This window comes from Marmota monax, unplaced genomic scaffold, assembly GCF_021218885.2.
Source record: "Marmota monax isolate L192 unplaced genomic scaffold, Marmota_monax_Labrador192_F-V1.1 WCK01_AAM20220418_F8-fsc00022, whole genome shotgun sequence".
NCBI lineage: Eukaryota > Metazoa > Chordata > Mammalia > Rodentia > Sciuridae > Marmota > Marmota monax.
The window spans coordinates 27,528,879-27,554,404 of NW_026695215.1; the positions used below are offsets into that span (position 1 = coordinate 27,528,879).

The 25,526-nt window shown below is 38.7% G+C and overlaps 1 protein-coding gene and 1 non-coding gene across 2 annotated transcripts in view; one reads left to right on the forward strand and one right to left on the reverse strand.

Moving 5' to 3' along the window:
- The window catches only part of Bsn (bassoon presynaptic cytomatrix protein), a 104,270-nt gene that overhangs the window by 67,286 nt on the left and 11,458 nt on the right, over positions 1-25,526 (reverse strand). The window lies entirely within an intron of this gene.
- Positions 10,278-10,384, forward strand: LOC124084625 (U6 spliceosomal RNA). Its single transcript, XR_006849166.1, has one exon. It is a non-coding gene; the product is annotated as a U6 spliceosomal RNA (small nuclear RNA).

Sequence of the window (25,526 nt, forward strand, 5' to 3'; positions counted from 1 at the left end):
AATAGCTGAAAAGTTACCAAATTTGACGAGCATTAATCTGAATATTTAAGAATTTCAACTGTCATCCAAGAAACTTAATCCAGCAAAAACTACCTTTCAAAAATGAAAGCAAGACAGGCTTGGTGGCACACACCTGTAATCCCAGCAACTAGCAAGTGCAGTCAGTTTTAGTGAACTTAGTGAAGTCCCAAGCAGCTTACTGAGACCGTGTTTCAAAATAAGACACTTTTTTAAAAAAGGGCTGGGAATGTTCCTCAGTGATTAAGCACCCTGGGTTCAATCTCTGGTACCAAAAAAAAAAAAAAAAAAAAAATGGTAAGGCAGGTGCAATAGTACTTATCTATAATCCTAGTGTCCTAGTGACTCAGGAGACTGAGACAGGAGAATCACAAGTTCAAGGCCAGCCTCAGCAACTTAGAGAGACACTGTCTCTAAATTAAATAAATAAATAAATATTTTTTTAAAACTCAGCAGTAGAATGTCTCTAGGTTCAATCCCCAGTACCACACATACACACCAAAAAAAAAAAAAAAAAAAAGAAAGAAAGAAAAAACAAATGATTCAACATTTGAAAATCAATCAATGTAACACCTACATCAACAAGATAAAGAAGTCATATGAGGGGATGTGGCTCAAGCGGTAGCGCGCTCACCTGGCATGCGTGCGGCCCGGGTTCAATCCTCAGCACCACATACAAACAAAGATGTTGTGCCTGCCGAAAACTAAAAAATAAATATTAAAAAATTCTCTCTCTCACTCTCTCTGTCTCTCACTCTCTCTTAAAAAAAAAGTCATATGATTTTATCCATTGACACAAAAAAAGCATTTGACAAAAGCCAACAATTATTCATAATAAAAAGTCTCAACAAGTAGGAATAAAAGGAAATTATTTCAACATCATTAAGAAGATATATCAAAAACAAACCTCTGTCTCCCATCATACTTTTTTTCCACTTTATTTGTTTATTTTTTAATATGGTGCTGAGGATCAAATCTAGTGCCTCACATGTGCTAGGCAAGTGCTTTACCACTGAACCACAACCCCAACCCACCCATCATACTTAATGGTGAAAGAGTGGATACTTTTCTTATAAAATCAAGTACAAAACAAAGATGTACTCTCATCACTCTTATTCAGCATAGTACCAGAAGTTCTAGATACTGTAATAAAGTAAGTAAAAGAAATAAAAGCCATACAGATTAAAAGTAAAACTATATATATTTGCAGATGACATTATTGTTTTATTTAGAAAATTCCGAAGAATTTCAAAAAAAAAAATAGAACTATTGAGTGAGTTAAACAAGGTTATAGTACAGAAAATAAACACACAAAAATCTATTATACTTTTATAAACTAACAATGAACATGAAGAACTTAAAGCAATAACACAAAACTTAGTCATGCTAAAGAACATTAAATACTTAGGTATATACTTTTTAAATACATTTATAGGATCTGTATTCTGAAAATTATAGAATGCCAATGAAAGAAATAAAAAGAAACCTAAATAAATGGAAAGGCATACCATGTTCATGAACTGAATACTCAATATAAAAGAGATATCAATTTTCCCCAGATGGATCTATAGGTTAAATACAATTCCTGTCAAAATCCCAGACATAGACAAATTTATTCTAAAATTTATATGGAAAGACATGGATCCTAGAATATGGAAATTAAAGAATAAAGTCAGAGGACTTCTAACCACTTTAAGGCTTGCTGTATAGCTATAGTAAGAAAGACAGTGTAGTACTGGTAAAAGGATGGACATATAAATCAACAGAAGATTGAGAAATAGATCCACCAAACTTATTATTATTATTTTTTTCTTGGTACCAGGATTGAACCCAGGGGACCCAAATGATTTTTACAAAGGTTCAAAACCAATTCAGTGGGGGAAGAATAGTCTTTTCAACAAATGATGCTGAAGTAATTGAATGACTCTATGTGTGTATGTGTATTATTTATTTATTTGCAGCACTGGGGAGTGAAACCAGGGCCTTGCATATGCTAGGCAAACACTCTGTGATGAGCTAAATCCTCAGCCCCGGTGACTATATTAAAAAAAAAAAATTGACCTAAGCCTCATACCTTATATAAAAATTAATGTACAATAAATAATAGACTTAAATGTAAGGAAAATATTCAGGCTCTTGGGCTAGGCAAAGATTTCTTAGACTTGATACTAAATGCATGATCCATTACAGGAAAAACTAATAAACTGGATCTCATAAAAGTTTTGCCTAGCCAGGTATGGTGGCACAAGTTAGCTACTCAGTTGACTAAGACAGGAGGATTAGTTGAGCCCAAGGAGTTCAAGACATAGATAACATAGCAAGACCTTTAAAATAGAGAGAAGGCTAGGCATGGTGGTGCACACCTGTAATCCCAGCTGCTTCAGAGGATGAGATAGGAGGATCTCAAGTTCAAAGCCAGCTACAGCAACTTAACAAGGCCCTAAGCAACGTAGCAAGAACCTGTTTTAAAATAAAATCTAAAAAAAGCTGGGAATGTGGCTCAGTGGTTCAGCACCCATGGGTTCAATCCTAGTAGTAGTAGTAATAATAATAATAATAATAATAATAATAATAATAATAATGGGCTGGGGATGTGGCTCAAGTGGTAGTGTGCTTGCCTGGCATGAGTGAGGCACTGGGTTTGATAATCTATACCACATAAAAATAAAATAAAGGTATTGTGTCCACCTAAAACTAAAAAAGAAATATTAAAAAACAAAAGAAATAAGAAAAAGAAAGTTTTGTTCTGTTAAAGCTCATGTGAATGAAAAAAAAAAAAAAAAAGCTATGGACTAGGAAAAAATCTTTAAAACCACATATCCAATAAAGAACTTGTACCTAGAATACATAAAGAACACTCAAAACTCAAAAGAAGAAAATTTTCATTATAAAATTGATAAAAAGACATGGAAATACTTAAGAGGATTTACACATGAAAAATAAGCAAATAAAAATATATTCAACATCATTAGTCATTAGGAGAAATAGAAATTTAGAGCTGGGGATGTAGTTCAGCTGTTAGTTAGAATGCTTGCTAGCATGCCTCCAGGCAAAACACAACAAACAAAACCCCATGTGATTCACTATGAGCCTATAATAATAACTAAGACAAAAAATAAGGACAACACCAAATGCTGACAAGGATACAGAGACACTGGATTCATGCATTGCTGACAGAAGTACAAGTGGCACAGCCACAGTTTGGCAGTTTCTTCAGAAACATAGCATGCAACTGCCAAATGACTTAGCAATTGTACTCCTGGGTATTTAACCCAGAGAAATTAAAAATTATGTTTGCACAAATGTTCATAAAAGGTTTATTTGCAATAGACCACAACTGGAGTCAGCCCAGATAATCTTCCAGATAACCTTCAACAGGGAACGTGTAAATATAAACATCTGTGAACTACCACTCAGCAATAAAAAGGAATGAATTACTGAAAAAAAGTTAATTTGGATGAACCTCCAGCAAATTACTCTGAGTGAAAAAAGCCAACCTCAAAAGGTGACACACTATAGCTCTGTTGCATAGTTCAAGGTCTGGTATTGTGATGCCTCCTGCTTCACTTTTCTTGCTAAGGATTGCTTTGGCTATTCTAGATCACTTATTAATGCCACTGATTTAGCAGGAATGTCCTCACTTTGCTCAGTACACATTTGTTTTTTAAATTCATTCCACTAGGAATTTTGTCTCTGTCTTTGGTGTTAAAATATTCTATTCTCTTCTGTTATCAGTTTGACACTGAACTTTCACAAAAAGTTTTCACTAAAACTCAGAGGAATGTTTTTCATCTTGGCTGCCTTAATGGGACTATGGTTCACCAATTAGAGGAAGAATGGTTATATTGGGAAAATGGATGGATGTTTTAAATGATTAAATGCAATTGTTAAAATAAGATTTTATATAAATGAGAATAATCTGGAAAAAAAGTGACGTACTGTATGATTGCACTTACATAACACTTTTGAAATAAAAACAAAATTAAAACTAGAGAACAGATTTGTGATTGCCAGGGAATAGGGAAGGAGCAGGAGGAAGGGAAAGAGGTAGGTGGGTATAGTTGTAAAAAGGACAACACAGGGGATCCTTGTGGTTGGGACTGTTCAGAACCTTGCTTGTGTAGTTGGTACACAAATGGTATAATTGTATACAATTTAATAAGCATGCATACAAGTAAATACAATGTGGGCTAGGAATATAGCTCAGCAATCAATCCCCAGCAACCCATCTTCCCCCAACACAAAGGGAAAAAAAATTAACAAGTGAGTACAAGTAAAATAAGACAAATCTGAATTAAATTGTTGGATTGTATGAATGTCAGTGTCTGAGTTGTAGTATTATAGTATAGTTTTGCAAAATGTTACCACTGGGAGAAATTGTGCAAAACATACAAGGAATCATTCTATTACATCTTACAACTGCATGTGCCCCAATAATAATTTCAATTAAAAAAAAAAGATATGGCTGGGCATGATGGCACACACCTATAATCCAAGTGACTTAGGAGGCTGAGGCAAGAGGATGGCAAGTATGAAGCCAGCCTCAGCAACTTAGCTAGGCCCTGTCTCAAAATAGGATGTAGCTCACTGGTAAAACACCCCTTGGTTCAATCCCCAGTACCAGAACCAAAACCAAAACAAATACAAAAAAAAAACAGGTAAGTCTAAGTAATATGTAGACAAGTACAAAAGAAAGGATATTTCATAGTATCTTTTTCTCTTAATTTAAAAACCAATTGCATAAAACAATGTGTATAGGTTATATCTGTATTGTTAAACTTATAACATAGAAATGGAATATGTTTGACAAAAAGAGCACTAAGGAGGTAGGTAGTAACAAAGGTGCATTGAAATGAGAAAATGACATTAGATGGTAACTCAAACCTACAGGGAAAAATGAGAATTAGAAAAGGTAAATAAGCCTAATATAACAAACTCTACAAACGCTTGGCTCTCCTTTTTTTTTTTTCTCTCAGCTTTTTAAAATGATCATATAAGGTTACATATAATGTTATAAATACTATATAAAGTCATCTTTATAACTATATAGAAATTATAGTTATACAATAATTACAAAGCTTTGTTGGTTTATAACATATATAGACTTGTATAACAATAATACCACAAAACGTGGGTGGTAATGTAGCTATGTTATCACATAGGAGTAAAGTTTCTATACCTCACTAGAATTAAGTTAGCATAAATCTGAAGAAGATGCTGATAAACTAAGCTGAATATTATAAACTGTAAAGCAACCAGTAGGCAAATAATTTAAAAATATGTTAAGAGGCCAGGGTTGTGGCTCAGTGGTAGAGTGCTTGCCTAGCATGTGTGAGGCATTGGGTTCATCCCCAGCACCATGTAAGCAAATAAAATAAAGGTTAAAAAAAAATGGACTTTAGGGGCTGGGGATGTGGCTCGAGTGGTGGCGCGCTCGCCTGGCATGCGTGCGGCCCGGGTTCGATCCTCAGCACCACATACAAACAAGGATGTTGTGTCCGCCGAAAACTAAAAAATAAATATTAAAATTCTCTCTCTCTCTCTCTTAAAAAAATTGGACTTAAAAAAATGTTAATATGTTAAAATGGTTAAAATGTTACACTAGAAAGTGTCCACTTACTACAGAAGAAGGTAGTAAAGGTGGAAAAGAGAAATAAAAACGCAGGCGACATGGGCTGGAGATATAGCTCAGTGGTAAAGTGCTTGTCTGGCAAGCCCATGTTCTGAGTTAGATTCTCAGCACCATTGAAATGAAGGAAGGAGGGGCTGGGGATGTGGCTCAAGCGGTAGCGCGCTGGCCTGGCAATGCGCTGGGTTCCATACTCAGCACCACATTAAAAAAATAAATAAAATAAAGATGTTGTGTCTGCAGAGAACTAAAAAATAAATATTCTCTCTCTCTCTCTCACTCTCGCTCTCTCTCTTTAAAAAAAAAAAGGAAGGAAGAAAAGACAAAAGAAAAGAAATATGAGGTATTAAAAAACAAAAAGAAAAATAGCAAATGTATGTCTAACTATATCTACAGTAACTATGCTGATATCAGATGAAATAGATTTAGGAAAAAAACTACTAAAGATTGATAAAAAGATTCAATCTCTTACAAAGATAATAAAACACTTATAAACATACATACCTAACCACAGATCCCCAAAATACAGAAAGCAAAACTGACAGAATTGAAGGGAAAAATAGAAAATTCAGCAATAATACTTAGGGACTTTAATACCTTATAATAATGGATAGAAAAACAAGGCAGAAGATTGATAATAGAAGACTTGAACAACAGTATAAATCAAGTAGAACTAACAGACAACCATAAAATGCTCCACCCAACAACAACAGAGTGCAGAAGAAATGTGCATTCTGCTCAAGCGAGCTTGAAACATTCTCTAGCTTAGAGCATAAATTAGGCCATAAAACAAATCTCAATAAATTCAAAAGGACTAAAGTCATACAAAGAATGTAATCTGAATATAATTAAATTAGTAATCAGTAACATAAAAGAAGTTTGTGGAATTCACAAATAAGTGTAAATTGAACCACACTCCCAAATAACTAATGGGTCATTGGGAATGGTGATACATGCCTGTAATCCTCAGGGAGCCTGAGGCAGGAGGATTGTGAGTTCGAGGCTACCTTCAGCAAGAGTAGTGAGACCCTGTCCCCAAATTTAAAAAAAGGGGGGGGGGGCTGGAGATATGGTTCACTGGTACAGCATCCTTGGGTTCAATCCCTAGTACCTCCACCCCCCCACACACACACAAACCAAAAAGATGGGTCTGAGAAGATATTTCTAGGAAATTTTTAAAATACTTTGAGGGAATGAAAATGAAAATACTGTATACCAAAACATAGTATACAGGAAAATCAGTACTTGGAGAGACATTTCTAGATGTAAATATCTATTTTCAAAAGATGAACGTCTAGGGGCTAGGGGTATAGCTCAGTAGTACACATTTGCCTAGCATACATGAGACTCTGGTTTCAATCCCTAGCACTGTAAAAAAAACCAAAAACCACATACACACAATACATATATTAACAAACTGAATTATGCAGCATGTTAAAGGTATTAAACGTCACAACTAACTGGGATTTATTCATGGGATACAAAAAAATTGAATATCCAAAATAAATGTAATATACTATATTAATAAAATGAAGTGGGAAAAAACCACAGGCTCGTCTCAATTGATGCTGAAAACATTTGACAAAATTCAATACTCTTTCATGACCAAGAAATCATTTTTTCCAATAAACTAGGAATCGAAGGGAACTTCCTCAACATAATGAGCATTAACACCATACTCAAAAGTGAAAGACTGGGGCTGGGTTGTAGTGGTACAGTACTTGCCTAGCATGTGTGAGGCACTGGGTTAGATCCTCAGCACCACATAAAAATAATAAATAAATAATATAAAGGAATTGTGTCCTCTACTTTTAAAAAATATATTTTTTTAAAAAAGCGAAAGACTAAAAGATTTCTCTCTAAGGTCAGAAGACAAGGATACCCAAGGATATTTTACTACTTCTATTTAGCATGGTTCTAAAAGTCCTAATCAGAGCAATTAGGCAAGAAAAATAAATAAAAGACATACAAACTGGAAAGGAAGAAGAAAAATGATCTGACATGTATAAAATCTAAAGAGCCTGGCATGGTGGTCCATCCTTGTAATCCCAGCAACTCAGAGGCTGAGGCAGGAGAATCTCAAGTTTGAAGCAGCTTTAGCAGTTTAGAAAAAGCCCTAAACAACTTAGCAAGACCCTGTCTCTAAATTAAAAATAAAAAGGGCTGGGAATGTGTTTCAGTGGGTAAACACCCAGGTTCAATACCCAGTACTACTGTACTACTACTACCGTTAATAATAATAATACTAAAAAGGACTGGGGATGTGGCTCAGTGGTTAAGCAGCCATGGGTTCAATTCCCAGTACCAAAAAAGAAAGAAAAGAATGAAGTAGTAAGACATGGCATATCATGGATGAACCTCAGAAAATTTGTTAAAGTGAAAGAAGGCAGAGCCAAAAAGAGTGAGAGAGATTCCATTTATGTGAAAGACTTATGTAAAAGGTCTGGAATAGGTAAATCCATAGAAGCAGATAGTAGAATCATGGTATGTAAATTAGTTCTAAAAAAAAAAGATGTCAGAAAGAACATCTGAGCCTGTAACTCCCATTACGCAATATTTATTTCTAAATTGTAAGCATGTACTACTGCTCTAATGTATTTATTAAACATTCACAAAATTAGAAAATAAAAAGTGATATTTAAATTGAAAATAAAACCAGTATGGTGTTGCACACCTGTAATCTCAGTGACCCAGGAGGCTGAGATAGGAGGATCAAAAGCTCAGAGCCAACTTCAGCAATTTAGCAAGGCCCTAAGTAACTTAGTGAGACCCTGTCTCAAAATAAAAAATGAATAGAGCTGGGGATGTAGCTCAGTGGCTAAATGCCTCTGGGGTAAATCCACAGCACCAAAAAAGAAAACACTTACCTATAAAACAGATGATGATATCAACAATGCCTTTCATTGCTGGGAGTTAGATCAGTAACACAACTCACCCCTACCCTGCAACTACTACATGAGCTCATTGTATGTGCCAGGTTCTCGCTTTACATAATCAACTGCCTAACAATCATGCACATAAATATTCCTATCATTATCATTTTTTTTTCCAATGACAAAACTGAAGATTAAAACAAACAAACAAACAAAAAAAAAAAAAAACAAAGAAAGCTGGCACAATGGACCAAAGTCCCAGCTACTCAGGAGGCTAAGGGAGGAGGATTGGCCCAGGCTTGGAAAAAAGGAAAAGAAAAGGGAAAGGGAAAGGAGAAGAGCTTAAGGTGACCAGAAAAGTTGGTGGTAAGGCTGGGACTTAGCCTGGGAGCTCATGGCCTCCAAACCCTAATCTCACTCTCTCAAAACTCCAAAACAAAGTGCTTCTTCAGAAACATACCCAGAAGGTCAGTTCCTGGGAAACATGTCTTCTGGTTGTTTGCCATTTCATAGAAGATAAAAATGTTCCTACAAGGGGGGCTGGGGATGTGGCTCAAGCGGTAGCGCGCTCGCCTGGCATGCGTGCGGCCCGGGTTCGATCCTCAGCACCACATACAAACAGGGATGTTGTGTCCGCCGAAAACTAAAAAATAAATATCAAAAAATTATCTCTCTCTCTCTCTCTCTCTCTCTCTCTCCCTCTCTTTTAAAAAAAAATGTTCCTACAAGGGTAGAATTTGAGTTAAAACTCAAGGACAAACTCAACCAATTTTGATTGGAAATTCAAAACTCATGAGTTCCTGGGGCAAATTCAGAAGCACAAGCTTCCCAAAGCAGTGGGGAAAACTACAAGACAGGGAAGAAATTCAGGAACAGGACACGATCAGTAGCCAACATTAAGCACTGTGTAGAATAGTGTTTGGCATGTACTAGGGGCTCAATAAAGATTTGTTGAATAAATGAATGTCCCCCACCCAAGCACTATCCTGTCCTGGAGAAACAGAGCTGGGCTGCACTAGAAAAAATATTCAAATTTCAAACACGAAGCTGTTAATAGGAAGAACTCCTAAGAGAATAGGACCACCCCACTCAGGTTTAGGATTTAGCCTCTGAAGGGACATAGGCAACATATACTAATGTAGGACACCATATGGCACCAAGAAGGTAGGCAGGATGCTGGCTGCAAATGACTAATCATGTTGCAAGTGATTCTACTACTGGTAAACCTCTGCAAGCAGTCTTCTGCTCAGATGATTATAAATCTGAACAAAGCAACCTTCAGGAAGTATGAATAAGGAAAAGAGCCAGGTACAGTAGTGCACACCTGTAATCTCAGCTATTTGGGAGGCTGAGGCAGAAGGACAGCAAGTTTGAAGAGCCACATTAGGCAATTTAGCAAGATTCTGTCTCAAAAAAACAAAAAGGGCTGGGGATACAGATCAGTGGTGGAGCACTTGCCTGGCATATGTGAGACCCTGGGTTCAATCTCTAGTACTGCAAAAAGAAAAAAAGAAGGAAGAAGAGGGGGCAAGAGGGGAAAAGAAGAAAAAGAAAAGGAAGGGAATTCACACCCACCTGCCAGGGAAGAAAAAAAAAATTCCAAAGGACTCTTTAATCCAAGACATGACCCTGGCCAGAAAGGAAGATAACAGCATGGAAGCTTTCTAGAGTCCAGAGGCTGAAAGTGATTTCAAAATCACTGATTTCTCCCTGCAGGGTGCTGCTGTAGCTCAAGGTACCCTCAAAAGTTAAGTGGGGTGCTCATTTTGGCAGCACATAAACTAAAATTGGAACAATACAGAAAATATCAGCATGGCCCCTGCCCAAGGATGACACGCAAATTCAAGACACATTCAATATTTTTAAGCTTGTGAATGGAAATATGTAGTACCCAACCAACATTCCGCTTTAAAAAGTAATAAATGCAGACAAGTTAAGGAAAAAAAAAAGTTAAGTAGGTGTCCAGCTAGAACAGAGGTTGGAATGGTTTGCCTGGAGACACCCGGGACATAGAAATGATCAACAGCCTCAAGAAGCACCATGGATTGCTCCAATTCTGGAAGGGGCAGTGAGACAAAGTTATTTGAGACAAAAACTTCATATTTTTTTGGAAAATGGGAAATGAGAATTGCTAAGTGAAAAAAGCAAGTTGCAAAGTAATGTATTCAGTATGATCCTATTTCTACAAGTGTGTGTGAGAGCTGAGCGTAGTAGCTCATACCTATAATCCCAGCAGCTCAGGAGGCTGAGACAGAAAGATTGCAAGTTTGATGTCAACCTCAGCAATTTAGCAAGGCCCTATGCAACTTAGAGAGAACCTGTCTCAAAATAAAAAATAAAAATGACTGGGAATGTGGCTCAATGGTAAGACTCCCCCAAGTTCAATACCCAGTACCCAACCCCCAAAATATATGTGTGTGTATACAACAGATTTCATGAATATAAATGCATAGAGAAAGATCTTTAAAATATCACAAATATAAAATATGCACAAAAAAAGTTATAATGTGGAAAAGGAAGGGGAAAGTTTTACTCCAGATGTGACTGGATTGTTTGAGTATTACACAAAGAAGGTATTTGTGTCTTACTTGTCTAATTTTTTTCATTTGTAAGACAAAAGAAAATTATTCAAGAAGAGGCTCATTAACATAGTTAAAATTCAATAGTACCTGGACATGTTAGAGCTCAGGAAAGTAATATAAAAAAGGGATACTAAGAAAAGAGCATCAGTACAAAGACAAAAGCCACAATGGCAACAAGAATCTTGCTCAGAAAAAAAAAAAAAAAGAATCTTGCTCAGGCAAGATGGATGAGAATATAGTAAACTTGGGCTGGAGTTGTGGTTCAGTGGTAGCGCGCTTGCCTAGCATGCATGATGCACTTGGTTTGATTCTCAGCACCACGTACAAATAAATAAAATAAAGGTCCATCAACATCTAAACAATATTTTTAAAAAAAGAATATAGTAAACTTGCTCCCCATACCCAGTCATGCTAAGCAACCACACAGTTAGTACTGTGGTCAGTGGTGTTATGGTCACCTGAGGGAAACTACCATGTGCAGGCTTTTCTGCTCCCATGCCATGGATACACCTCCAATTTCTCCCCTCCATGTCTCCTTTGGGAAATCAGCCAGACCAATGGGGTCAGTCCTGGGGGTTTCTGTTACATCTGTCTAGAGGTCTGGCCTTGAATTTCCAAAGATGTGTAGCCAAACTAGTAAGGAAGACCTCACTGTAGGCCCTGTCAAAGACTGGTATGATGAAGGCTATTGGGTTTGTTCCAGGGTGCCCTTGTTACATATTTGCTTAGAGAAGGAGATTAGAGAAGCATCCAGCAGAACAAACCAAACCTCCAGTTTCAGGGCAAACACCTGGACCCACTTATTGTTAAGATTTCTCCACAGGAATGCCACAACTTGCTATGGCCCACCCTGAGTCTCATCCCTCCCCAATGTTTCTTGGAAAGTTTGTGCCCTTAAGAAGCCTGGTGGGTGAGCCCCGGGACCTGTAGATGACTTCTTAGCACTGCTTTGCCATGAGAAAAGAAGGGAAGAGGCCCTTCCCTGCACCAACCTCCAGCACCAACCTTTTAGATGGCTATGGTTTCAATGTTTATATCCCTCTCAAATTTATGTTGGAACTTAAACACCAATGCGAGAGTATTAAGAGTGCTAGAAGTTGATTAAATGAGGGTTCAGGGGCTAGAATTGTGGCCCAGCAGTAGAGCACTCAACTAGCATGGGCAGGATCCGGGTTCAATCCTCAGCACCACATAGAAATAAAGGCATTGTGTTGTGTCCATCTACACACAAAAAAAATAAATAAATATTAAAAAAAAACAAACATGAGGGTGCAGCATTCATGAATGTGATTAATGACCTTATACCAGGGCTGGAAAGAATTAGTTAGGCCCTTTTATGCCCTCCACCTCCAGCCATGAAGAGACAACATTTGCCCCTTCTGGAGGATGCAGCAAGAAGATGCCATTTTAGAAACATAGAACAGCCCTCAATAGACCCTCAACCTACTAGATCTTGGGTTTTAGCCTCAAAAACTAAGAGAAATAAATTTCTGTTTTTTTCAGTCTCAAGTATTTTGTTATAGCAACAAAAAGAGACTAAGACATGGACTAAGGCACAGACACAGGCAAAGTTTCCATGGCGTAGTGAGGGTATGCTCATAGAAGAAAATGGGACCAGAGGCCAGGACCTGGCTAGGGAGCAAAAGAAGTTGGAGATTCCAAGATAGAAAAGAGCAAGCAAGCTCTTTAGTGATCCTGGAGCAAAAGAAGAGGCACAGAAACAGGGTACTGAGGGAAATAGTGCTGCTATTAAAGACACTGTCAAAGCTCAAGGCTACTGGTATATGTTCTCCTCTTGTTGAACAAGCATAAAATCAAGCTTAGGAGCCCTCCTTCACCATTTGAAGTACATGACCTGACAATCACCCTAGGCCACCTAGGCTTTTCTTTCCCACCTGACTACCAAGATCTCCAAAATGTAAGACAGAGTCAAAAGGATGTAAGGGGAGATAGGGATGTAGCTTAGTGGTAGAGCACCTTACTAGAATGTGCAAGGTTGGGAGTTCAATCCTCAGCAACACAAAAACAAAACATTAAGAAAGAAAAAGCCTGCAAGTAGAACAGGTTTTAAAGGAGTGCTTTTTTTTTTACTAGAAATTGAACTCAGGGGCACTCGACCACTGAACCCCATCCCCAGCCCTATTTTGTATTTTATTTAGAGACAGGGTCTCACTGAATTGCTTAGTGCCTTGCTATTGCTGAGGCTAGTTTTGAATTCACAATCCTGTCTCAGCCTCTCAAGTCACTGGGATTACAGGTGTGCACCACCACACCAGGCTAAAGGAATGCTTTTACACACTGGTTAGCACAAGGATCCTATAAATTACTGGTGAACAGTGACTTTCCACTTAGTAGGGGAACCTGGGGAAGTAATCCCCCCAGCCAGCAGTCACACCTAACAATGCCTTTCTTTATTCCTGTGACCCCTGGCTAGGGAATAGCTATAGGGGACATAGGAGGTAGTCCCAACAATTGCAGCAAGATATTCTGCTGGAAATAGGCTGTGTGTATTATTTCCAGAACATGCCCCTTTGTTCCCATCCATGTTTCTGGTTCATTTTCCACTGAAAAGGAAACTTGCAAAGCTTTTAATAAGAAATCAATTCTTTTTCACCACTAAGCTATTTATCCTGGAAAGAAGACATAAATGTAGAGAATGTAGAAACATTTTAAATTATATATCATACATTACTAGACATCAGAGAAAACACACTGGAGAGAAGCTTTACAAATGAGACCATTGTACCATTCCTCTAAGAAAGAGTCAACATTTAATCCTCACCACAATAACCCTAGAAGAGACAAAGTTTTGAAATGTGAAAATTGACAATGTGACAATGCCTCCAAAATTTATTCATCAATACTCAGCACCTGTGGATACATACTGGTTAGAGAGAATACAAATGGAAAAAAAAAAACATTTCATAACCACATGTTTCTTAAACACTACTGATTTTTGGAGAAATCATTGTGCCCAGAAACCCTAAAAAGTTAAATAATATTTTGAAAACTTATTCAAATTTTAAATTCATTGAACATCTGAAAACTCATACTAGTAGTGAACATTGAACAGATTTTGTCCAAAATGTATGCCTTATATAAAAATGAAACATTTATAATAAACACTTTGACAAAAAAAAAGAAAGAAAGAAAAGAAAAGGAAACTTGCTTCTTTCAAGATGATCATCAGAGCCTTCACATGTGTGGTTCCTTCTGCCTAGAAGGCTTGGCCCCCTTGTACCTTCACCTACCTTCCTTGACTCCTGCTCAATCTTCAGACACACCACACACACATCCCCACCTTGCATCACTTTCTCATCCCTGGCTAGCAGAGGGATTAGCATTAGTGTTAGCACTAATTCTCAGGGCTTCTGGTCCTCCTCCTTCAGTGTATTTTGATCTGTGTGTAGTTAAAATCAGTCTCTCCCACTAGGCTCTTAGCTTCTTGAGAATAGGGCTGTACAGTTTTCTTCAGCATGATATCCTAGACACTGGCACCGTGCTGGCAAGGAGAGGATAACAAGTTTCCATGTATCTGAGTCCCTCAAGATGGTCTCCTGAGGTCTGTGTACCTGAGAGTAGTTGCCAATGAGGCACCTGGCAAAAGCTGTGTTATCAGCTGTCCTTCCCTCTTTCTTCTGTACATGAGGTCAAAGGATGTGAGGAGGCCATAAAAAAAGAAAATTGAGTTAGATGATTGCAGTGTATACATCTTAATCCCAGCTACTCAGGAGGCTGAGACAGGAGGATTGCAAGTTCAAGGCTAGCCTGGGCAATTTAGTGAAATCTCTGTCTCAAAATAAAAAATAAGAAGGGCTGGCATGTAGCTCATTGGGAGAGCACTTGCCTAACATGCATGAGACCCTGGGTTTAATCCCCAGTACCACATAAAAAAGAAAGATTAAAAAAAAAGTTGACCCCAGTAATGGGGAGGGTCTTGAAAGAGCAACCCAATCCCATCATCTATGAAAGCAGAGACTGGGATGGGCCTCAGGGTCAGCTCTAAACTAGGACAGCTGATTTCAGCAGGCAAACCCAGATTGAAAGACTACAGATCCTTGGGAGGTCATGTTAGAGGAGAATGAATAGGTCATGGGCAAAATAAACAGCTGTGGATGGTTTCCTGCTTCCTCATTTCTAGATAAAAACTACCCTTGGGTTCTAGCTGGGCATGGTGAAGCACATCTGTAATTGCAGAAAATTGGGAGTTTAAGGCAGAAGGATCATAAATTCAAGGCCAGCCTCAGCAACTTAGCAAGACCCTATCTCAAAATAAACATACAAAGGACTGAGGATGTAACTCAGTGGTAAAGCACCCATGTGAACAATCCCTAGTACCAAGAAAAGAAGAAAGAAAGAGAGAAAAGAAAAGAAAAGAATTCTAGAAGGAATTTCCAGAAGGATAGTGTGGTCAGCAGGATCTGTGCCCACACAAAAGTCTAGGTAGCTAACAACACGAAAGTATTCACTGAACTTGGCCGTTATGTTATCCTTGGAGTCTTGGGAGGTAGCAGGGTTAATGTGTGTGCATGCATGCATGCATGCATGTGTTCACATGTGTGTGTTAGGGTAGAAGCAGTCATCACCTGAGGCTCAAGCCTGCCCAGCCACAAAAGAAATTCAGCCCAAGGCTAACAGGATACCATACCTGAGACTCTCAAAGGGGGATACAGAGAAATCGTGCTGCCCCATTCTCTTACCTATGTGGCCTTGGCTGAGCCCCTCATGTTCACCCAATCAGTGGGATCCAACTAAACTAACTGTTCTGTTTCCTCTGTGAACTAGAGCCTGCTCAGATCCTGATACACAGCAGAACTGATAAATGCTTATTGAATAAATGAACAAAGAAATAATATTCTCAAAATGAGGTGCATCTCCTGGGGCATAAAGCTTTCCCTGGGGACAAAGCAGGATATCTGCAGAAGTTAAGGTGTTGAGGCAGGGGGAAGGGGTTAGTGGTGCTACCTGTATTCCATGTGCCTAAACCCACCCCCACTGCATGACACCAAATAATAATCAGCATACTTTGCCAGAATACTTTCTGCGGTTATAGTTGCAAGTCTCATTCCTGAAGTTCATACACTTCCTAAGTGGAGTATGTGGGCATCCCCCTGTGTCCATGTCAGGTCCAGGAAGAAATGACTGAAAAATCCCTGTCCTCATTCCCAACTATATCCTAGGACCTCTGGAGCCTGGCACAGAGTGAGAACACTGCAAAAAGTGGGCTGTTCTAAGCAGTTAGTTGCACTGCAGCAAAGGTCTTTCTCCAAAACTCCATCCAGTGGCTCTTTTCATCTGGTCCTAGAATCTTATACCCTAAAGCTGGTTTCTACTCCTCACCCCAGTCTGCTTGCATTCCCTGGCAACACAGGCAGGAAGGGTGCCAGCCTGCTCATCAGATGACCTATTCCTTCACTGGACCATAATGCTTCCTCATCCCCAAGAAGCAAGGGACATTCACAAATAGTGGCTGGACTTGGGAAGCCCAGGCTCATCCCTGTTCTGCCCTGGACTTGTTGTGGGGTGCTTGGAAATACCACCTTTCTGGAATCAGTCTTCCCATACCACAAATGATTCTGACCCTCTATTAGCAAGAGATATACAAATGAAACAAAGTATATAATCAAAATTTCAGTTAACTACTAAGAATCATTACTGTCTCTTCAAAAGCAATGTGTGTCTCTATTTGAGCTTCCTGTGTTTTCCTAAGACACTGATAGGGACTACAGAAATGGAAGGTTAGGAAGCCTAACTGAGGCCCTGTTCCTTGCCAAAACTTGCTAAAAAAAAAAAAAAAAAAAAAAAAAAAAAGCACACTCATACATTGCAAATTGGTGCAACCGATATGGAAAGCAGTATAGAGATTCCTTGGAAAACTTGGAATGGAACCACCATTTGACCCAGCTATCCCAATCCTCAGTTTGAACCCAAAAAACTTAAAAATAGTATACTACAGTGATGCAACCACATCAATGTTTATAGTAGCATAATTCACAATAGCTAAATTGTGGAACCAACCTAGATGCCCTTCAATAAGATGAATAAATAAAGAAACTGTGGTATATATACACAATGGAATATTACTCAGCATTAAAAGAGAATAAGATCATGGCATTTGCAGGTAAATGGATGCAGTTGGGGAATATCATGCTAAGTGAAGTAAGCCAATCCCCAAAAAAACCCAAAGGCCGAATGTTTTCTCTGATATGTGGATGCTGATCCATAATGGGGGTAGGGGAGCATGGGAGTAATGGAGGAACTTTAGATAGGGTGGAGGGGGAGGGAGGGGCAAGGGAGTAGAAAAGATGGTGAAATGAGATGGACATCATTACCCTAAGTACATGTATGAAGACACGAATAGTCTGACTCTACTTTGTGTACAACCAGAGACATGAAAAATTGTGTTCTATATGTGTACTATGAATTGAAAGGCATTCTGATGTCATGTATAACAAACTAGAATAAATAAATAAATTTAAGATAAAAAAGAATCCATTAAAAAAAAAAAGAACGTTCAGCCCTTGTCACTCCTCCATTCACTGCCTCTCCATTTCACAAGCCTTAGAGTCCCAGAGAAAGTGCTTGCTTATATGGGAGTTCAGGAAACAGGATGCTTTCTGAAAAGGCAAAACTTCCAGTTTTCTCTTTCTACTTGCCTCTAAATACAGGTCCCTGGCACCACCAGGCAGGTTCAGAGAAGTGAACCCAAGTCTCAACATTAGAAGGGAAAGTGCCATCCCAAAAGATCCTGTCTGGCTCTCTATATTTCTAACGGAGAGGGCATTTTTGCTTTCCTCACTCAACACTCAAGGGTATAGAGGTTTTGGAATTTTTGTTTTTTACCATTTAGAAAATGAGCTGTGTGGGTCTGATATCTGTCCATGGAACCCTGGGTGGACTTCCCAAGGATTCTTGTGCCCAACTGGGTACCTGAGAAGGGACAATGCAGAGGCTATGTGTTTCCATGACTTAGCCATGCAAGATACACAACAAATGACCAGGTAGTTGCAAAGAAACTATGAGAACAGGCACAAATGCTGCTCTAAGGCAATGAGGTGAGCTCCAAAATGCACCCTAATAAAGCTGGGGAGGATGGGGTATGGTTGGGGAGGCAGTATTGCAGAACCTGGTTTGTTGGGAGCATTCAGAGCATGCTGCCCAGTTCTATCTGTTCCCTTCTTCCCTTTGTTCCACTGGCTCAGCTTACATCACAGCTCTTCAAGAGTGCCCTGACAGGAAAACTCTTCTGACTCTGTTCTATAGGTGGCATACCTCATATTGCCAGGCAATTGGTACTAAGCACCATCATTTGCAAAAGTGCTTTCAGCACAGGATGGTGGCAGGGATAGATACTCAGCCATTGTCAAAGTCCTATTCTAGTCCACTGGCTTCTGAGCAAGCCCCACATGTCCCAGCCTACCTCCTGGGCCCAGAGAAATACACATCCCAAAATCAAGTGGTGGTGTCTCTACCCCAACTGCCCATCAGAAAATCACAGCCTCAGATCATCAGCCCCAGACCTGGAACTCCCTCCTTCCTGCCTTCTTCCCTCTTCCTGCAGTGAGGGATTGTTTTCTGTGGCTCCCATGGCCTGGACTTCAGCTCTGATTAGCTGCAGATTTGAGAGATTGTGGAATGGGTCAGGCCTTTCATAACTTTCCAGCATAAGCCCCAATTTCTGTACCTATTTTAGCAGCTATATATGGAGATAAGGAGGATAACTACAATAGGCCCTCTGAGACTCCCCAAATCCCCGACTGAATCAGAGCTACCAAAGGGTAGGGATCATACCCTTAATCAAATTTAACTCAAACTTGCTCTGTGGTAGGAAGTAGGGATGCTAATCTACCTTGTTCCCCTTTTTAGTGTCAGCCTTAAGCATAGAAACTGGCATCTATAAATAACCATGTAATGCCAGGTCTTATGCTGAGTGTTTTCATCTCCAACATTTGATAACACAAATGTATGATCAATTGAATGTATTTAACTCACTCTCTTGGAGCCCAGTATTGCATCAATTTCTTCTACTTCCTTATCTCTTTTTCAGGAACCAGATGACATTCATAGTAAAGCACTTGTAGGTAAAGTGGTACTTTGTTTTGCCAGCCCAGAACCAACTACTCAGCTTTGTAACTAACAGCTCACTTGGATGCCTCTAAAACACAATTGGGGCTTCAGGTGTAGTTCAGTGGTAGAACACTTCCCTAGGTTTGCTTCTTATACACACCAGTGCGTGGGCATGTGCACGAGCGTGCACGCACATACACACACACATACATCTGGCCTAAGAACAAACTTCTGAATTTAGATCTCATCCCTCATACCCAACCCTGTCCTCTGCCCGCTTTCCTTCATGCCTTTCATGTATATTAGACATTCAGACCAAAACTCAGGAAGCCCTCTAACTCCTCTCTTTCTCAAAATTTTTCACAACCAACCCTTTAGCAATTCTTTTGGCTCTACTTTCAGAACACATTCAGAAGGTGAGCACTTTTTACCATTTTTATTTCCTTCCCAACATAGGAAAATATTACTTAAACATTTACCCTTTTGTTTCAGCAATCCTACTTCTAGGAAACAATCTCATAGACACACTAACAAAATTACAAAATAACATGTGCCACATTCCTCACTGTAGTGTTATTTGTAAGAGCAAAAGACTGGACACAGTTCAATGTCCATGGATAAACCATGGCATGTCCACATTGTGAAACCCTGTGCAGATGCAAAAAAAGGATCAAGAGGAGTTCTATATTCTTCCAGAGGGTGATCTTCAAATGATATTATATTACAGCTGGGAACAGTGGTACATGACTGTATCCCAGGGACTCCAGAGTCTGAAGCAGGGGATTACAAGTTCAAGGACAGCCTCAGAACTTAACAAGACCCTGTATTAAACTAAAAATAAATAAATAAAAAGGTCTGGGGTAAAGCGCCAGTTGGTAAAGCACCCCCGGGTTCCATTCCAGTACTAGGTGGGGGAAATGTGAAGAAAAAAGCAACATATAGGGATTAGGGTGTACTCAGTAATATAGCAATTGCTTGGCATGCAAAATTTAAAAAGAACTGGTATGGGCTGGGTGCGGTGGCACATGCCTGTAATCCCATCAGCTCGGGAGACTGAGACAGGAGAATCATGAGTTCAAAGCCAGCCTCAGCAATGGCAAGGCACTAAGCAATTCAAGGGGATTCTGTCTCTAAATGAAATACAAAATAGGGCTGGGAATGTGGCTCAGTGGCTGAGTGCCCCTGAGTTCAATCCCCAGTACCAAAAAAGAAGAAGGAAGGAAGGAAGGAAGGAAGGAAGGAAGGAAGGAAGGAAGGAAGGAAGGAAGGAAGGAAGGAGAAGAAGGAGGAGGAGGAGGAGGAGGAGGAGGAGGAGGAGGAGGAGGAGGAGAAGAGGAGGTACCCAAAGATGTTCTAACACTGAGTTATATCCACAGACCCTTTGAATTAATTATTTATTTATTTAGGTACCAGGAATTGAACTCAGAGGCACTTAACCACTGAGCAACATCCCCAACCTTTCTTTATATTTTATTTAGAGACACGGTCTCCCTAAGTTACTTAGGGCCTCACTAAGTTCCTGAGGCTGGCTTTGAACCTGTGATCCTCTGCCTCAGCCTCCTGAGCCATTGGAATTACAGGCTTGCACCACCAAGCTGGGTCCTTTTTAAATTTTTATATTTTGTCTTGTGAGATTGTTTCTTGGGCTAAATTGCTGGTCTAGAACTTGCAATCCTCCTGCCTCAGTCTCCCTAGTCTGGATTACAGATTTGCCATCATATCCAATATAAAAATGTTTATTAGGGAAGGAGGAGAATAGGTAGAAGGAACTAGGCTTTTCTTTGGAATCACATGAAAGATTTATATGATTTTTAAAATTAAATCAAAAAGAAAAAATATGGTAGATGGTATTGTTGTTCTTTATTCTTTACTTTCCATGGATTCTGCCTTTTGCCAAGTGACTCTGCAGTTCTTCCAACTAGAGTTATAGTATATTTTCCAACTATAGCAAACTGTATTTTCCAAAATTGGTCTCAGAAAAATTTCCAATCCCACATGCTCTTTTTTTTTATTATTCTTTTTTTAGTTGTTGATGGACATTTATTTTATTTATACATGGTGCTGAGAATCGAACCCAGTGCCTCACGCATGCTAGGCAAGAGCGCTACCACTGAGCCCCAGCCCCAGCCCCAGCCCCCTACATGCTCTTAAAGAACCTAGGTACTCTGCTGGGCATGATGGCTCATGACTGAAATCCCAGCAACTCAAGAGACTGAGGCAGGAGAATTGCAAGTTCAAAAACAGCCTCAGCGCTGGTGCTGGGGCTCAGTCGTAGAGCACCTATATTGCACATGTAAGGCACTGGGTTCAATTCTCAGTACCACATACAAAAATAAATAAATGGAGATATTATGTCCATCTACAACTAAAAAATATATTTAAAAAAAAAACAACCTCAGCAACTTAGCAAGATCCTGTCTCAAAAATAATATAAAAGGGGCGGGGGATATAGCACAGAGGTAGAGCACTCCTGGGTTCGATCCCCAGTACACTCACACACACCCCAAAACAAAAAACAAATCTGGGGACTAGGGTTGTGGCTCAGTGGCAGAGCGATTGTCTAGCATGTGCGAGGCCCTGGGTTCAATCCTCAGCACCACATAAAAATAAAATAAAGGTATTGTGTCCAACTATAACTCAAAAATAAAATTTTAAAAAATAAAAAAAAATATGGATGCTGTCAATTAAGAAATGGAGTTTAGGGCTGGGGTTGTGGCTCAGTGGTGGAATATATATGTGTATGTGTGTGTATATATATATATATATATATATATATATATATATATATATATATATTAGAATAAAGCCAATAGGTAATAATGCCAGTGTCTTAAGACCTTTAAAAACTGAAGGGTTTTTTTTTTTTGTTTGTTTGTATGTTTTTTAAGTTTAAGAGATGAGATGGAGAAATTAAATCAAAGAACTTAAAAACACCCCCACCTTGACTTTGGGCTTAACCATAAATTGCTCTGACTGAAAGAAAGTTAACAGATGCTTCAGAATATCAGAGGCTTGAAATGTGCTCATGTGATTATACATACCCTCTTGTGTCTGTTATCACTATAGTAAGAACATGCTGCAGTTAGCTTGCTATCCAGGGAAGATGAGAGGCATACAGAGCAGACCCAGATTTGACTGCAGCCTGAAGCCTAGCTTGAATTAATGAATTCTCACCAGCATACAGATAGATGAGTGATAATAAAAAATTGTTTTATGAAGTCACTGAGTTTGGGCTGATTTATTGTGTAGTAATATGGTAGCAATAGACAACTGATAGAAAACCAATCCTTACAGGGCTGGAGTTGTGGCTCAGTGGTAGAGCGCTTGCCTAGCACATCAGAGGCCCTGGGATCAATCCTCAGCACCACATTAAAGGTATTGTGTCCAACTACAACTAAAAAAATAAATATTAAAAAAGGAAAGAAAACCAATTCTCACATATTGAACACAAACTGAAAAAAAAAAAGGCCTTCATTTTATATCCTATTAATGGCATAACCACACAGGGAAGAATCATTTAAAATAACTCTGGAACACAGAACTATCCCTGGAAAGATATAACCTATGGACCAAAGAAACCACAAGGAAATCTTAAACTATAATTACTAATATTATCATTAATAAAAATATCTATATTATGATTTTGAAATACATATGTATTTAAATATACAGACATACATATATATTCTATCTATGGTCACATATATGTATTAGAATAAAGTCAATAGGTAATATGCTAGTGTTTTAAGACCTTCAAGTTTTTTTGTTTTAATTTTTTATTTTTTAGTTGTAGTTGGACACAATCCTTTTATTTATTTTATATGGTGCTGAGGATCATTCTTACCACTAAGCCACAACCCCAGCCCCAAGACCTTCAAGTTTTAAGACCTTTAAGACCTTTAAGACCTTTGAATTTTGTTGGGAGGAGTGGCACATGCCTGTAACCCCAGAAACTCAAGGCAGGAGGATTGCAAATTTGAGACCAGCCTCAGAAACTTAGTGATACCTTGTCTCAAAATAAAAAATAAAAAGGTCTGGGATGTAGCTCAGTAGTAAAGTGCCCCTGGATTCAACCCCCAGTACCAAAAAAAGAACTGAGTTTTGTGGTGGTGGTGGTTTTGTTTGTTTTTTAGTGTAAGAGAAGGGATGGAGAAATTAAATCAAAGAACATAAATTAAAAACCTAGTCTATGGGATAATCCCTTATAAATCTACTTGGAAATATCAGCATTAAACTCTAAGATATATAGAAAGATATACAGACAGATACCCATATCACATCTACATAATAAAAGACCCAGAGGATGGATATGTTACCCCAATAGCAGTAAGCATTACTCATGCTCTGATTTTAGTCTCCAAATACCATTTCCCCTTAAAAGTAAACAGGGTTTCTTGGGCAAATAGTCAACTTCTGGTCTGGGTTAGGAATTATATAAGATAATGCTGAGATATCCATTGTATCATATCCATTGTATCAAAAAGCAAAAAGGTTATTTAAGAACTATAGCAGAATCATGTCAAAACAATGCAGGAACCAACCTGAAGGGGTTATCACTGGCCAAAGATGGGGTAATTTGTATATCAAAAATATAATGACTTCAGAAGATGATTGTATACCAAATATGCTAAATCCATGTGTTTATAATGATAACAATGCTCATTATTCTAAAATAGAATAAAAAATAATTAATTTATTTTTATGTGGTGCTGGGGATGGAACCCAGTGCCACATACATGCTAGGCAAGCGCTCTGCCACTGAATGACAGCCCCAGTCATATCCTATGTTTTTATTTGAACTGAATTTCAGACTAATCAAATGGTTGACAATATAAAATTTTCTTTATAGAAAATCAGCTAATTGTGCAACCCCTAATTAAATAATGGGTCTAGCTAAAGATCATCAGTGAATGATAAAACCACCAGGCAAAAGTTGACAGGAAATTTATAATGGATAAGATCACTGATAAAAACTGATTGATCTTTTCATCACTGAAATGGGAAAAGTAGACATTCGTCTTCTTCCTGGGATGTGATAGGAAGAACATGATACTCCCAATAAAATATTCTTGCCAGAAAGATTGAACCAGAATCTATTCTGATTGAGATCTCATTACCACTTCATAGGAAATATGAGGAGACAAGAAACAAAACAAAATCAGAAAGAAGTGCTCAGCCAAAACCCAAATAGAAGATAGTTTTGAGACAAATGTTCTGTTTTCTTTACCAAATAAATAGCATTTTTCAAAAAAAAAAAAGCAACAAGGAGGGGGACTGTTAGAGTAAGAGAATTAGAGACACATCAACAAAATGCAATGTGTATACCTTGTTTGGGTCTTGATTTGAACAACTTACTCTAAAAAATCCTTTTTGAGACAAAAGGAAAATTGAACATGGACTGAGTATTGGGTCACATTAAGAAATTACAGTTAACTCTGTTGATTATGATAATGTCACTGGATGAAACTTAAAACATCTTTTTAACTATTAGAAGTACATCATAAAGTATTTATGAGTGAAATGATATGTTTAGATTCTGAATGAAAATATTCCAGCCAAAGAAATGTTGAAAGAATATAGATGAAACAAAATTTCCAAAACACTGATCATTGTTGAGGTTGGGTAATGGGTTCACAGGAGGGAGTTCATCATAATATCCTTTCTCTTTCTATGTGTTTGAAACTTTTGACTAAAGATCACCTTCCTCTCCTGGGAACATCTACTCCTTGGTGCTACAAAGGTTAGTGTGCCCTAAAGAGAGACATCATGATACCGCCCATCAGGAAAAGACAGACCTGCACAGGGTTTCCTCTGCCATGCACAGGGGCACCATGGTTAGGGTGCAAGGGGTGGTTGCCTATCCAATCCAGACTTGGTTATCCTACTTTCCTTAGCTGACATAACTCCAAACCTGAGCTGACAAGGCCCTGGCCTCAAGACTCCAACATTGACCACTCAATTTCAAATGCAGGGGTTCAGAAAGTGGACTCACAGGATCATAGAAAGGGAGAAGGTCTTACAGTATGATTCCTAAAACAAGCACACTGCCTTAGTTTTTACCCCCAGTTCATGGAACATGAAATCCAAACAATCTCCCTAGGTTACAAAGGATATCCAAATACAATCACAGAATATAGAGTAAGACCCATGCAGATCCCCACAGATTCACACCTGGGCTGTAAAAGTCCAGGATGCAAGGCATTCAGTGTTCATGCAGAAATGCCCAACATGGGACTGGACAAGTAGAAGAAGCTGCCATAGATCTCTCAGAAAGGAAGATCTTTGCATGCTGCGTGAAGGCCCCTTGTCCTTTAGACTATGTCACTCATAGCCCATGTAAAATGTTGAGCTCTGGGC